The sequence below is a fragment of the Hyposmocoma kahamanoa genome, unplaced genomic scaffold (assembly GCF_003589595.1).
Source record: "Hyposmocoma kahamanoa isolate Upper Pololo Valley unplaced genomic scaffold, ASM358959v1 99702, whole genome shotgun sequence".
In the NCBI taxonomy this organism is placed as follows: Eukaryota; Metazoa; Arthropoda; class Insecta; order Lepidoptera; family Cosmopterigidae; genus Hyposmocoma; species Hyposmocoma kahamanoa.
In genome coordinates, this window is record NW_020656001.1 from 4,582,056 (window position 1) to 4,597,830 (window position 15,775).

General features: G+C 36.3%; 1 protein-coding gene across 1 annotated transcript in view; it reads right to left on the bottom strand.

The window, feature by feature from the left end:
• LOC113239174 (otoferlin-like) overlaps window positions 1-15,775 on the bottom strand; it is an 80,398-nt gene that overhangs the window by 26,723 nt on the left and 37,900 nt on the right. The window lies entirely within an intron of this gene.

Consider the following 15,775-nt stretch of genomic DNA (forward strand, 5'->3'; position numbering starts at 1 on the left):
AAGGATATCACAGATCTTTCTATTGAACGGACTATTGAGATTTCATGTGTGGAATTGGATCAGTTTGTCGTCTTATGTGTATACAGGCCCCCCTCTGCTAATTTTAACGAGAATTAATTATGGAAGATAGTTTAAAGCGGATTTTTCCAACCAAAAAAACCTAGTAATATGTGGAGATTTCAATGTAAACTTGTTGGAAAACTGTTCTATTTCTGTAAGACTCATTAATTTATTTCAAAGTTTTAACTTGATTAATCTTTTTTTAGAACCAACCCGCATTACTGCCTCCTCTTCTACTTGTATTGATAACATCTTTTGTAACACAGACGCAGTGTCTAAATCAATAATAAATTGCTTAAGATCCATAGTGGCCAATTGGCTTCTTTTAGTGGTAAAATGAGCAAGAAGGCTCGTAAGAAAGAACTGAAATAAAGGTGGATCAATGATTATTATTAATAAGCCTAATGTACAATTTAAAGAGCATAAGGATATCACAGATCTTTCTATTGAACGGACTATTGAGATTTCATGCGTGGAATTGGATCAGTTTGTCATCTTATGTGCATACAGGCCCCCCTCTATTAACGATTACAACGAGTTTGAATTAATCATGACAGATAGTTTAAAACAGATTTTACAAACTAAAAAACTGTATTAGTCTGTGGAGATTTCAATGTACACCTGTTGGAAAACTGCTCTACTTCTGTAAGACTCATTAATTTATTTAAAAGTTTTAACTTGGTCAATATTTTCTTGGAACCAACTCGCATCACTGCATCATCGTCTACTTGTATTGACAACATTTTTTGCAACACGAACGCAGTACCTAAATCAATAATAAATTGCTTAAGATCAGACCATAGTGGCCAATTGGCTTCTTTTAATTGTAAAATGAGCAAGAAGGTAGACCAATTTCTCTGCAGACCGATTACCACAGAACGAATCATTAGATTTCAAAATAATATCGGCAATAGTTTAAATTCTCTACCCCATATACCGGAGGTTCCAAATACTTTATATAGCACTTTATTTGGTTTAATTAAAAATGAATTTGATAATATATTTAAATCGAAAACATTAACTTTCCATAGAGAGTCTAAATTCAACGACTGGGCAACAGTAGGTATTCATAAGAGTAGGACTCGTTTGTATGAGCTATATGCTGTGAAAACTTATAATACTAATTCCAATTTCATAGAATATGTTAGAATTTATTCAAAAATATTTAAAAAAGTATGTGTAGCTGCTAAGGTTAAGTTTCACAGCGATAAAATTAGACAATCGAAAAATAAATCTAAAACTGCTTGGAGTATAATAAATAAAGAGTCAGGCAGGGTTAAATAACATGATAGAAATATAGTTCTAGAATTAGACTGCAAACTTCTTAAATCAAAAGATGAGGTGGTCCAAGCTTTTGAATCATTATTTTTTTCGGGAATCGCCGTGAACACTACAAAATCATTAAATTCCTGTCCATCTCAAGCCATTGATCTCCTAAAGAAAAATGTTAAAGTTTGTGGCAATGTATTTAATTTTCATCGTGTTAATTCAAAAGACATCATTAAAGCTTTTAAATGTATGCACATTAAAGAAACTGAATGTCCCTGGGGCATATCGACCAAAGTTGTAGACTCGGTAATTTATCTAGTTTCCCCATATCTAGCTGATGCATTCAATAGGTTTGTTGACAAAGGTATTTTTCATTCTTGATTTGATGAAATCTAGTAAGGTTATTATTCCTTTATTCAAAAGCGGTAGGAAAGTTGATCCTAGTAACTATAGGCCCATTTCAATTCTACCAACTTTAAGTAAAATATTCGAAAAGGTTATGTATCTTTGATGCTTGGGAAAGGTCCCAGAACTCTATTGGGGTTTTCTGTGGTTTCTCACAGGCATTTGATTGCGTGGATCACATTACTCTTATGAGGAAGCTGGAATATTGTGGAGTAAGTGGCAAGGCGTTGGAACTTGTCTCGTCATATCTTAACGGTAGAATTCAGAAAGTAGATATAAATGGAATGACTTCTTTGGGTTCTCCGGTAAAAATGGGTGTTCCGCAGGGCTCAATACCGCTCTTATCTCTCATTTATATTGATGATCTACCGTCCTTGTCCTTGGTTAAGGACCTTTGCGAAATAGTGTTGTTTGCTGACGACACATCCTTGATTTTTAAAACAGACAGACATGATGTTAGCTATGACAATATCAATGATGCCCTTTCAAAGGTAGTTTGTTGGTTTCATATTAACAATTTATTGCTCAATGCCAAGAAGACAAATTGTGTTAAATTTGAATTACCTAATCTAAAATCGACAAGCCAATCATAGAAATAAATGCAGAAAAGTTAGACTTTGTTAATAAAGCCGTCTTTTCGGGAGTGACCTTAGACAGTAAACTCCAATGGTTTCCACATATCCTTGGCCAGCAGATTAAGCTCTGCTGCATGCGCAGTCCATAGAATACGTGAAGTTACTGATGTTGCTACCGCTAGTCTAGTTTACTTTAGTTACTTCCATAGTATAATGTCCTACGGGCTTCTCATGTGGGGTAAAGTGGTAGATATACAAACCATATTTGTGTTGCAAAAATGAGCGATTCGTTCTATGTACCGTCTAGGCTCTCGGGTTTCTCTCCGTAAAAAGTTTAAGGAGGTTGGTATCATGACTGTGGCCTCAAAGTACATTCACTCAAATATTTTGTATGACTGTAAAAATATATATAATAACTTGGTTGAGAAAGAAGATATCCATAATATTAACCTTAGAACTAAGTCCAAACTCATAGTACCACGTTTTCGTTTAACTAAGGTAAACGATTTTTTTATGGGGAACTGTATACGTTTTTACAATAATATATTAAGTTTACCATTTCCTAAGTTTAAAACTTACATTAAAAGTGTTTTAATTGAAAAGTCATATTATAAAATTGTAGACTATGTGTTAGATAAAGATGTCTGGAAAGGCATCGCGAGTCTAGATTCCACACAAATATGATTCAAAATGTATTTTATAGCGTTTAAGTTTATTTGAAAAGAGCCATCCCTAGAGTTTCTTGATCGTTCTTCTCAGGGAGGTCAGGCAGCGTAATGAACGAGCAGTAGCTTTGAAACTGTCGTTTTAAAGTGTAAATATTGTAGTTATGGAATAAATAATTATTTGACTTTGACTTAGTAGCTCGTACCAGTTTATTTTGCTATTTATTATCTGAAAACACCGAATCCTTTTTACGGATACAAATATCGTATGAAGCCGAAACGGATGGTGAATTTTACTATTTTACTCGCTTAACCAATTTTATTGTACCTAATAATTAATTAGTTGGTTCAAATATATCTGAATAAATAAAATCGTAATCTTTACAATCTGTTGATTAAATATTTACGTGTTTTGAAACAGTTTTCGACAAGCTTTCATTGTTAAAGACCTACTGTTTTGTTTTAGCTTGAAGGAATGTGAAGGTTAAGGAACGAGAAACTGCCTATACCCTCGTTAGCAGCAAACAAAGCAAACATAGACACGTTGTGTGTAGTATTTCTTACATTACCCTGAACAGCTGAAAGTAGGTCAGCGTGTCCCTGGTTGCCCTGAGCTTATCATCATTAAAATTCAGTGGAACTACGGTCTCAACGCGGGGTGATGCGTTCCGTTCCGTGCTACAGCCTCTGATTACAAGGGCAGCCATTCTCGGCGAACGTATTACTTATTTCTCTCGTTACTATAGTGTTGCGTCATGGAAAAATGTCTATTTTGGAAAATCCTATTTTCCAGAAAATAAATATTTTATCGGATATTTTTGTAATATTTTTCCTATAACCACATTTGACGTTGCCACCTGTCAAGACTTGAAGTTACTGAACGAAAACGATGGAGCCATTTTAAAATTTTTTCGCTATTGTCCAATCATTTTAAATCTTATAATTCACGCTAAATAAAACTTCAAAACATTTCAAAAGATGTTTCTAAGCGGAGAACATAATAATAATAATAATAATAATAGTAATAATAATCATTTATTTCAAACAAAGTTCATAGCTGGTTAGTAACAATTATCTTAAAACTATGTTAGAACAAATTATATTTAACATTATAAATGGCAACATTAGAGTGCATATGACACGCATTCCAGTGACTTACTATGGGGCAATCTACCCGCTCCAAAATGGTATTTAGGAGACCGCTGCCGCTATCCCGCACGCGCTTCATCACCGAGGCTACTCGTTTGCGTAGGATAGTCTGAAAACTATCCACACGCGCCTCGGCAAACATACCAGTATTTTTAGTACATACCACATAATATGAACCTTACATTTTTCAATTTTTTTTTAATTTTAATGAAATTTTTCGGAAAATTATATAAACTAGTACTGTGATTTTTTCATCAACTAGTGAATTTAGTCATTGTGTGGGCAGGGAAATGCTGGTAGTTTTGTTTCTTGTGACGAAAAGTAACCGAGAATATTATGCTCAGTCATGTTCGACAATCGCAAACAATCGCAAACTATGTTTATATAGGTACTTTTATATGTTTTATATTTACTTTTAAAGTATACTTTATTATGTTCAAGGGTGCATCACTGGCTGGCTGGCACTTTAACCGAAACATTTGCGTCCCATTTTCGAGCACTTGTATGTTGTAGGTACTGAGAAGCTCTTGAGGCATGTCATGGCCATCATCATACACGTACAACGTCAGTACGCAAAATAGCAAGTCAATGCGGACATGTGAATTAATACCTAACAATATCATTGTCTAACAATAAGTACATTTTACCTCATTACGTCTACGTATCCTTCCGCAATTCATTTTGTGCATTTACCGATATTCTTATTCTAGTTATAATTCGATATTTCGTCAATAAATCGGTATTTGTACATACTTATGACATACGTACATGTTAAAAAGTAAATCATATTTAGGATGAACCCTTTGCATTTAAAAATTTTATGAACCAGCCTTTTCTTCCAAAAAGAACATTATTTTTTCTTTGTACATTGTACATTTACTGTACTTTGTACATTTTCCATTCAGTCATACAACTATTTGTTACATATTTTAAACGTTGTGAGTTTTTCACTAATGTCTAGTGTTTGAAGTAAATAAATTATTGCAAACAAAACACGTAACTAACTCCACCAAACAGAAGCCAATAGTCCTTTTAATAATCATCCATCACCACTATCTCTCGGCAACACTTTGTCTCCCCTTGGGGAAGCGGCATTCCCTTTTTCTGTTGATCCTATTTTAAATCCCACAAGCAAATATTGACAATGTAAAGTAGCTTGCTTATTTACTTATTTCGGTGTTTGTAGACGGAGAGCAGATCTATACTGCCCTCTCTGTCACTACATCTACCTTTCGCTGAACAAAATTCAGCGCTTTGTTACGTACGTTCGTTAAATACTCATGGTTTCTTTATGCAATCTTTTCCCCCATTTGGTCTACAAGTCCCCACTTCTCTTCTCCTCTGGTTCCTACCAGATAGCAGCAAAGATTCCGGTAGTATATTATACATTTTTTAACGCACACGCTCATAGCCCCGCTCTAAGGAAACCATGTATCGCGTGTGCCATGGACACATACATAGATAACTACAAATCACACCCAAACTCACAGAGGCAGTTCATAAATATATCGATATATTAATAGACAAAAGAAACTTATTTATCTACATTGACATAACAATTAAGCTATCAATTACGTGTACGGTCTGAAGTTGTATGTATTATGTAGAAAAAAAGGTAAGAGTCTCTGCCTAAGCTGTTTTTCATGCCCTAGCTTTTTGGTGAAACTAGCTACATTATATAACCACTACGTATGCTGTGGTATCAAGATTAGCTCCGGGGTAGGGTTACCATTCCTAAATTTTGAAAGTCCGGACAAAAAGCGTGACAGTTGCAAGTAAGTCCTAAGTTAAAATTATTAACAAAATAAAATCGAAAATCTCTCTCTCACACGGCAGCAGAGCTGGGCAAGCATCCGAGCAACAAAATTTTTGTCGTAAATCTAGTTTTGTTAAAATTATTGATTATTACAAAATGCTTTTATATGACGATTAGAAGCTGAGGTTCTCCAAACTGACTTGTTGCTGCTTGAGAAATATTGTATTTCTAATAAATTAGACTTCTTCCTAATCCTGCCAAATGCTCAATCGTAATCTACAGTCACAAAAACAATCCCTTGGTCTTTAATTATATGCTCGGTGGCCAGGTCCTTAAACGTAGAAATACAGCGCGTGATCTGGGTGTCACATTCAACAATAAACTTTTGTTTATTGCACACATAGATGAAATAGTTCCCAAAACATCACGTGCGCTGGGGTTTGTGATGCGTCGTTCTAGTGAGTTTCGGGATATAAAGACAGTTCAAATCTTGTACTGTACGTTTGTTCGGAGTATTCTGGAATACGCCTCTCAGATTTACGTACTAAACGCCAATATCAGAACGAATATTATCTGCATATTTGCAAAATTCATCATAATCTTCCTCTTTATATGCGTCGTGAAGTAGCCGATTGTACATGTATTTTAAAAATAGCTCAGAATACAATTCATTGCCCTAAACTACTGTACAAACTCAACGTTTTGACTCCCGGGCGTAATTTTAGGGTTAACAAAATATTTGACATGCCTGTAGTCTCAACCAATTACAGAAAGAATTCGTTTCTGCTGCGAGCTTGCAACAATATCAGTAACCTGGTCAATAGAGTAGATGTTGAAGTCTCTAACACTGGAGTTGCCACAGCGAGAGGGTTGCTCAGCGATTTTTTGTTTAATCCTTATCTACATTTATTTGTTTTCTTCTTCTTGAATTTGTGATTGCAAAATTCTCATAATTCTTACAATGTTTATGTTATTATTATATCTAAAAGTGTAAACAAAATTGACCTACTTCACTGTTTATTTTAGTTATAATTGTATATAGTTATAGTTTACCATGAATAAATAAAACAAATAAAATATAAAAAGAGTCCGAAACCGTCATCCTAGCGCGGTAATAGTGCGTAGATAACAAATCTAGTAACGATTGCCGCAAATTGCCTGAATTAAAACGAGCAAGGCAGCACTTTATTTTCTAAACGGTAACGTCACATTTCTTTAAACAAAAAATTAAAAAGAAGATGCAGCGATTGGCGACTATCGCAACTTGATGAAAATGATACACGAGTGGAGATGGAAAAGATGCTTATTAATTTTAAACGTTAAAACGTTTTACTTTTTCAAATAAGCGTCCTTTTAAAAGCGCTTTTCACTCAATCCTTTTTTAGTTTTTGACATTGTGCTGACAGAGAAAAGCGAGAGTAGGACACTAAAGATTTTAAGGTAAGTAAGTTTATTTGTAAAACACGAGTTTTATTTTTATTTATAACATTATTAATATTCATATTGATGAATTAATTTGTTTAGGAAACATAGACGACAGTCTTTGGGTACCTAATTGAAGTAAAAAAAGTTAAACACGTTGTAAAAAATGAAATTGTCGAGTATTCATCGAGTAACGCTTACAACTTAAAATTACATGTAAACATGCTTGTGCGCTTTTATTAAAACTAACTTTTTTCAGTGTTTTCTGTTTAATTGCCCACCTTTAAACTCGTGAGTCGTGTTCCAGTTGAGCGGTGAACGCGCGTCCGAATCGTCATAGTGTCGTCCTGTTGCTTACTCGCATCTATTTTTCGATCAATTAAGTTTAGAGATGTCGTTGGAGGAAATAATCTCAGTAGTTTTAGAAAGGAAACAAGTATAGAACAGCAAAAATAACGAACATAAAAATAGAAGGATTAGGAATTCATATAGATAACTATAGATATACTATTCGTTCATAATCAAAGTTTGTTTTGTATTCGTTCAGACTCAAAATCCGGTTTCCAATTTTAACTTGATATTTTCAATTGCATTTTTTTTAAATGTGTTGGTTAAATAAATGCCACTTTGTCTTGGAGGAAATAAAGTTTATGTTGCATTGCTCGTTTTAAAGTATCGCAACGTTGCGTCGCCTGGCTACTGCAATTTGGGGCGACCTTGAAGGGGTGAAGCGGCGCGGAGACGAGACGAGAATCTTTTGTTTTTTGTTTACTTGCTACCGATAAACCAGTAACTATCCAGCGTAGTAAGTGAGAGTCTAAAGAGTTTCGAAGTGAATATTTTACTTTTTATTCTGAAATTTCTTCTTAACCTAAGCCGAAAAATCCAGACAAATGCGGACGCATGGTAACCCTGCTCTGGGGCCACTACAAAGCGCCTCTGCAGATGAAGCCCTCATCAATAGTCATGAAATAGGGACGGACCGGAAAAAGTACCGCCAGGTGCGGAAAATAATTGAATAAGTTGCCATACTCGGCAAGGACACGTCTTAGGGTCGTAGTTCCAGAACTCTACTCAATGCTCAAGTCAGAACTTGAGCAGAGTTGAGTATGATTTCAAGCACTGGAAATACGACCCTAATGTCAAGGACTTGAGTATGATTTTGAATGCTTTAAATCATACTCAAGTCCTTTCTTGAGCATTGAGTAGAGTTCTGGAATACGACCCTTAGTTTCTTTGACTTTTGAGTAATCCACCAGAGACGTCGCATCCCCGGTTGAGGAACTCTCCTCGCACGGTTGAAGAATAAGAAATTAAAATTATGTACTAGCTAGACGACGTAATTCACTCACTGTATGGTGGGTACGTATATAGGCACTTAATTATAATATATATATTATTTTGCGTTTCCTGATTCCCATGGTTCAAATGGTAATTGCACACGAACCACAACAAACTAACTCATACTCATATTACGCAAGCATGTAGCTTGCCTAATACATGCCTAAATATGTCATGTTATGTTTTTACCCCGACATTGTCACGAGTAGAACCTCATTAACAATATATTGAATGTATTGCTTGGAGTCGTCCGGGGAATCATTTGGTTGCCTATTTCTAATTTCGATGAGAATGTGAATACTATTGTGTGATCTTTTAATTCGTCGAAATGACGAAAGAAATTTTAAATTGTATGTTGTGCCTTTTGTGTTATTGGCATCAGATAATTTTAAACGCATTGTTGAATTGTTATTATGGATGGTTATTATTCGTTCAAGGTCATCATTGCGTGGAAGACAGTTATCCATTGGACTCCATGACGATAGATTAAAAAAAGGAAGGTGCAGTCGGGTGTTGTACGTAGCGGAGCGGGCTCAAGGGTGGTTTTGATTTTGTCGTCGTGCACATGTGATTTTCAGTGGGTGGTAGTGCGCATATTTTCATCACGTAGATATTTGTTCGGATGACCAAAATAATTTAGCTATACGTATCACGAATTCAGTGAATTTCACCGAAACCACTACTTTCATATGTACATTAACTATTCCAGGTCTTTTATAATTAAGTTTAAGGTTTAACTTCTCGTGGCGCTCGGAGATACGAACTTTACGAACTTGGCCCCGTACCGGGACCGGGTATAAGCCGGAAGGAAATTTGTGGGTTCTCGTAATTTAGCGTATTTAGTGCAATATATAAACAATTGTCTCCGACATTTGCGTTGTCTCGCTATAAAGCCATTTGAATTTATCCCAGAAAAAGAAGTAAACAGTCACGTAAAAGATAGTACTTATAGAAAGTATACACCTGAGATAGTTATGTGCGTTCCTACTATTCGTACAAGACGACTCATGAATATTTTTACTCTGCTATACTTGTACAAGCAATGCACGCACACAAGTTTCAGTCTCTACAAAAACCTAGGAGTGCTAACATCGTCTTTTTCAAAAAAGTACTATTAAACATGTATGGTAAGTAATTAAGTTTTAAACAATAAGTTTATCACCGAACCGTACTACTAATGTTACAGCCAACCCTAACGAAAACATATTTATCGTCAGCCGAAAGATAACTATTGTTGGTCTCCGTCAAACCATCTCCACAATGATTCTGAACGTTGCGTTGGTTCAGCTCGTTCTATCGAGTACTCGAGGTCTTTCTGATTTCTCGTTGTCAGCTTGGCTAACTGAACAGGTAATAGGGATTAAAGCATAAATTTACCGTTCTAACAAGAAACAACACAAAAAAAGTTGTCGATTCGAGTCATGGGCACTCGTATTAAAAAAATATACGAATTTTAGCAGTATCAATGTTGGGAAAAGTTAAATTATAGTTGAAATTTCACATTTAGAAGCCCCCAACACATTATTTGCAAAAGTTTGTAATCTGGGTTTCATAGTACGTACCGACAACAACCAACAACAGTTTCATTAGTTTAGTTTGTTATAAAGTGCTCAAAACTTAAACGGCAGTTTCAATAGGATAGGGCTTTTATCTCAGTCTCGAAAACTTCCAGAGTTTTTGATATTTTTGAGACTTTTCAGACTTAAATCACTTAACTAAACAGTATTGAAAGAGTCTATTAAGCCCACACTCATTGTTTTTTTCTGGTTACATGGACATATGGCAATGGGCAACACCGGGCTGAAGTCCGCAGTTCGATGTCTAAGCGCCCACTTTGCGCGTGGTGGGTGAAGGGTCTTACTCGTGTCACCCGAGCTCTTCCAAGAATCTTAGCGCCATCCTGGGTTTGTTGAAGACCTCGGGTAGCGACCTCGGCACTTCAAGGTACTCTCCGTGTAGTTCAGACGACATCTAGATGTCCGGCGGGACATCATTCCTACTTGGTCGATATTCCCTTCAGCGTTTAGTGCCGCTCTCATCTTTTGTTGCGGGCACAGCTCAATAATAGAATCCCTTGCCTGCGACTGTCTTTTCGAGCACGTACTCCCCGAGTATATTTAAGGTGTGTGATCCATGTGATCAAGAGGTCGAGAGCGCAAGTCCGATAAATAATTAACACAGGTGTCTATTTAACTTTTAACACGTATTTTTGGTTATTTTTTCGCAAGTAAATTAAGTAACAGAAGAAAATAACGTATAATTATAAATTCTGCAACGTTAAAGATGTGCTCAAAATTCGAAGGAATTTTTGGTTTGACTTTTTCATACATACTTTATTACAAATAGTTTTCTTTAACAAAATAAATGTATTTGTATCTTGATTTGTTGGAAACGGTTTTATTGACTATATACATATTATTATTAATTTTCATTTTATTTACATGCGGTTTTAATTAGTTGGAGAGAGATGATTTTATATTATTTAATTTCCGTCGCAAAACTCTTTTTGAGTTACAAGTTTGTTGCGTTTATCTGAGTGGCTGTCTGTCTTCTCACCTGTTTAAACATCAGCTCTTTTCCTTATTAGTGTAGAGATTTGTTTTTATGGTTGACCTAGGGACGGAACGAACAAGTTACGCGCCCGCTCGGCGTTGAGGGACGCGGCTGTCCAAAATTAATTTAACAGTTCATTAACGATAGTGTCTGTAATTTATAGACGTATCTAGATCTTCTGTAAGAGCAAAATTAATTACGCTTAATAATAATATAATGATGTTTAATAAACATTTTTTTTTCTGTATTAACTAAAATAAAGGAATCTGTGAAAAATGAGGAAAATGATTGTGATTGGATGAAGGACCACGAATTGGTTCGAAACAAGTCCAGTATTTTAGTTGATATTTTTTCTGATGTAATCTGTATTTTTGTTCCAATATTTCAATTTTGGTGGGGACTCATTAAATTTGGCGGTTTAATAAAGTTTAATTTTCACACATTGTATAAACTACATGACATTGTAAAGGGCCATTTCTAAATTTATTCTTTTTGGGATCCATTTTTAATATAACACTAAACCTTAATTATTATTTTAAAAATTATATATAATTTACCACCAAAACCAGGTAAAAATCGTACTTGTTGAAAATGACTCTTCTCTTTGTCTGAAACGTATTTAACGCTCTTTCTTGTAGACAGTTAGGCTCAATTCACACTGGCGCAGAGTCGAAGCGTCGCGTCGCGTCCTGTTTTTCAACTACAACGCCTGGCGACGCGCATTAACGCGCAACGACACTCGCATTAGTGCGCCCGGATCACAGTGTGGTCGGCGTCTGACGCCTCACTGCGCCCAAGTAACGCGCGTCGACGCTTGACTCCGTTTTTGAGTTACACAAATTTGTACCTTAGTAATGGGAAAATAGGCGAAAAATATGACGTGTTGTGACGATTCGATTCTGCGTCAGTGTGAGTTGAGCCTTAAAGTTCAAAGTCCTAAGATAAGTTCTTCATTAGAGCACAGCCATATACGGTAGATACCTGACCCCCTAACATGCTCAAACCGACCTTTTGGTTCTGAGAGCCATCTTACGTATTGAACAAAAAAAATTAAAGCAATTTCAACGTCATTGTATAAGCAATACAGTGAGTGGAGTGTTGCTTGAAGATGATCAACATATTTTTAAAACCAATTCAAAATATCGTAAATTGGTCGAGCGGCTTGTTGTGTGGACGGTAGGGCATGCAAAAGCCGAGTGATTTTGAAAACCGGTTTTTACGGTTATTAAGTCACAGTTAACCGGTTACCAGGTTTTTCGGTTATGTTTGTATTGCCACCCAAATAATTCTTTTAAAGTGTCAGCAAACTGAAAAATATCAAGTTAGTGGAATTCCATTTGGCCCGCTAGCTTTAATTCAGGTAGCTCTTTTAAGCAAGACGAAGACACACATTATCTGCAAAAAGTGAGGCAAAAAGTTTCGCCTTTCCTTCCGCAGTATGGGCCAGCGAATCAAGTTAGTGTTTTTTAAATTAATTTTATAAAATTCACAGCTAACGAGATCAATAACGACTCGAATTATAATAAAAAACAAAATCAACAATAATACAAATACCCTAAAATAAATATACATATTTTAGAGACAAGCAATTAAACATCTTTTTTTCAGTCTGATTCTCTGTTGAAGATGTTCCAACAACTGAGTGAGAACCCTGATGTCGCCGGTTACCTATGATGGGTAACCGGCGACGCAGCTAGTTATTCTGTGGAATGAAAGAATGGTTGTGCCCATACCAAATTATGCTGGAAAAGAGGCGTCGACGATGTCAATAGCGTCACCAGGATCCCAGATTTTAAGTCTCATACTACAAATTGCTTCGTCTATTTTCTTTTGAAACCTCTCCCCAACCCGATCAGATGGTGGTATGAGACGGATGTGGCGATACAGGTTAACATATTAGGACATTTGTTATTATATTGCTTTACTTCAGGGAACACGTCAAACTATGTTGATACTCTAGTCGAAGTCTTGCGTTTAGAATAGAAGAATAGAATAGAAGGTATGGAGTATTACATACGTATACTCTGACGTACCCAATAGACACCAAGCTCATCCATGTTTTAACGCTGACTGTAATTGTTCAGAAGCACAAAAACAGCGTATGCATCTTTTGGCCTCACTATTTGCAGATAATAAGTGTCTGCGTCTTGCTTAAAAGAGCTACCCGAATTAAAGCTAGCGGGCCAAATGGAATTCCAGCAATAGTTCTGCGTAACTATGTGCCTGAGTTGTCTCCTGTTCTCAGGTCTTGGAAGCTGGCAAACGTGTAACGTGTCTCAGGCACTCCATATTCTGTAAGACTATGAAACGTGTTTTTAATAACAGTCTCCTCGACAACGACTTCCTCATTGATCGCCAGTATCGACCGCTTGAGTGACCGTTCGATTCGATCGTACTACACTACATTGGATAATAGAGTTCCGGAGTGCGTCAGGGTTCCATACTGTCCACAACTCTCTTTCCGCCGCATATCAACGATATGTTGATGCCAGGTACCGTCATGATGATAGTACAGTTATAGATAGGTACTTGATCAATGCAAGGGTCAGTGGAAACGAAATCCAGTCTTGTTGAGAGTCTATGATGAGTCGTTTGGATTTGACACTTCGGCTTACTTAAACTTATAAATGGAACGCCATAAAACGCAGATGTGTCTATTCTACACGAAACTGAGTCCCTTTGGCCTGACTCCGACTGTTTCTGATATATCCATACCGATAGCCAACCATCGTCAGCTATTTGGAATGAACCTGTTGTCCAGTCTGAACTTCGGCAGATGCATAGAATGCAACGCCAAAAATTCAGCCAGGAAGCTTGAGATCCTTTTCAAGGTGCGGTGTTACTTCACGCCGGGACAGTTGCTTCAAAAAAGCGGTACCATGCAACATCCGGTCGTGTATAAAGTACTGTAGCCACCTATGGGATAGTTCTGCTGAGTATCAACAAAAGTTACCCGCCTCCGTCTCGAGGGCGCAGTCGCAGTCCTGTAGTTAGGTACCCGAGTTCCTAGTTTTTAATTAACGTTTATTTATCATTATTAACTAGGATACGCTGAAATTATGAGTTGCAAACTTACGTTTTAATAGTTAAAAGACAAAACCGAAAAACCGGGTTCGAAAATGGACGGTTAACCGGTTTTTACGTTTATGGACAATGCACAAAGGCTAGACAGAAAAAATGTGGTCTATGGTGCTGTATCCCCGTCGAAACCCGGCCTGCTCCGGTGGCTGAAATTCGTAGTCTTCTGGCGAGACAATTCGTAATGACTTTAGAAAACCGCTTATTTACGTGGGTCAGGAGTGAAATGGGTTTGTAGTTTTCAAGTAAAGATTTGTCTCCTTTTTTGAAAAAGAGAACTACAATACTCCTGTTCCAGGTTTTAGGAGTTGTGTGTGAATGAAACAGGTTCTGTAGTTCCTTGATGAGTGGAAATCCTCCGGAATTCCGAAGTTCTGAAGTAACTCTGTCTTCACCAGGGGCTTTTCCATTTTTGAGCTGTTTTAGAGCCAATACGATCTCGTCTTGGCTGATATCTGGTAGGTCGTCGGTATTGTGGTGCGTCAGGGCGGCTCTGGGATCGTGGTTGTCGGGTAGGGCACGAGGAACATGTGCAGCGTATATATATATATTATACGCTGCACATTATTTACTCACAATATCTGCTCACTAGAAATTGCCTAAGGTGGGTGGGTAAATATAATTAATAAAGAGTAGGGTGGGTATGGATAGATTAACAAATCAAGAAATCGCTCTGCAGTCCGCATACGATCGTGTCTTCTGTGATTACGCATTGTCCTACGTTTCGTTCCCGTTTATCTATTTACTTTTAATTACTTTCAAAGTGTTCTTTCTTGTATAATATAAAATTAAAAATTATTGTTCTGTATGATCAAGATGTGCCATTAAAGAAATTGCAAGGCGACTTCATAAAGCGGTAAGTATATTTATTATAAATATAATTTATTATATAAGTGCTGCAGGTGGCTTCAATTTGCAATAAGCACTTCATCCTTCATTATTAGTGTTGTAACTTGAAAAAACCAAATGTTTCTTTCACATTTTTGAAAAAATCAATCCCTCAAAATACCCAATCGAGTTGGAATTCCCCGCAATTTGGGGAATTCGCCATAAATTGACAATTTTGAAGATTGTTTTTAACAACACTATTCATTATCTCACGAGTAATAATAATAAATGTTTATTTCAATAATACAATTAACTTTACATTAACAGTGGATGGTACCTCCTATTAAGCTTATCAAGCCTGTGTCAGGAGGCACCGTTCTTCCATAGCTATAAATGCACATTTAACATTTTTAACTTATACTTAATGTAGTGTTTAATTTTTACATTTCCAAACATCGACAAAACAAAACAACTGCTTTTTTCATTTTTTTAAACAATTTTCAATTTTCTTAACTTCTAATTGTAAATTTAATTTTAATCTTAAAACGTATGTGTGTGCATTTGTATATGAAAAAGTATGTGTGAGTGAGTGAGTGAATGCGAGTGAACGAGTGAGAGTGAGTGAGTGAGTGAGTGTGTGTGTGTGTGTGTGTGTGTGTGTGTGTGTGTGTGTG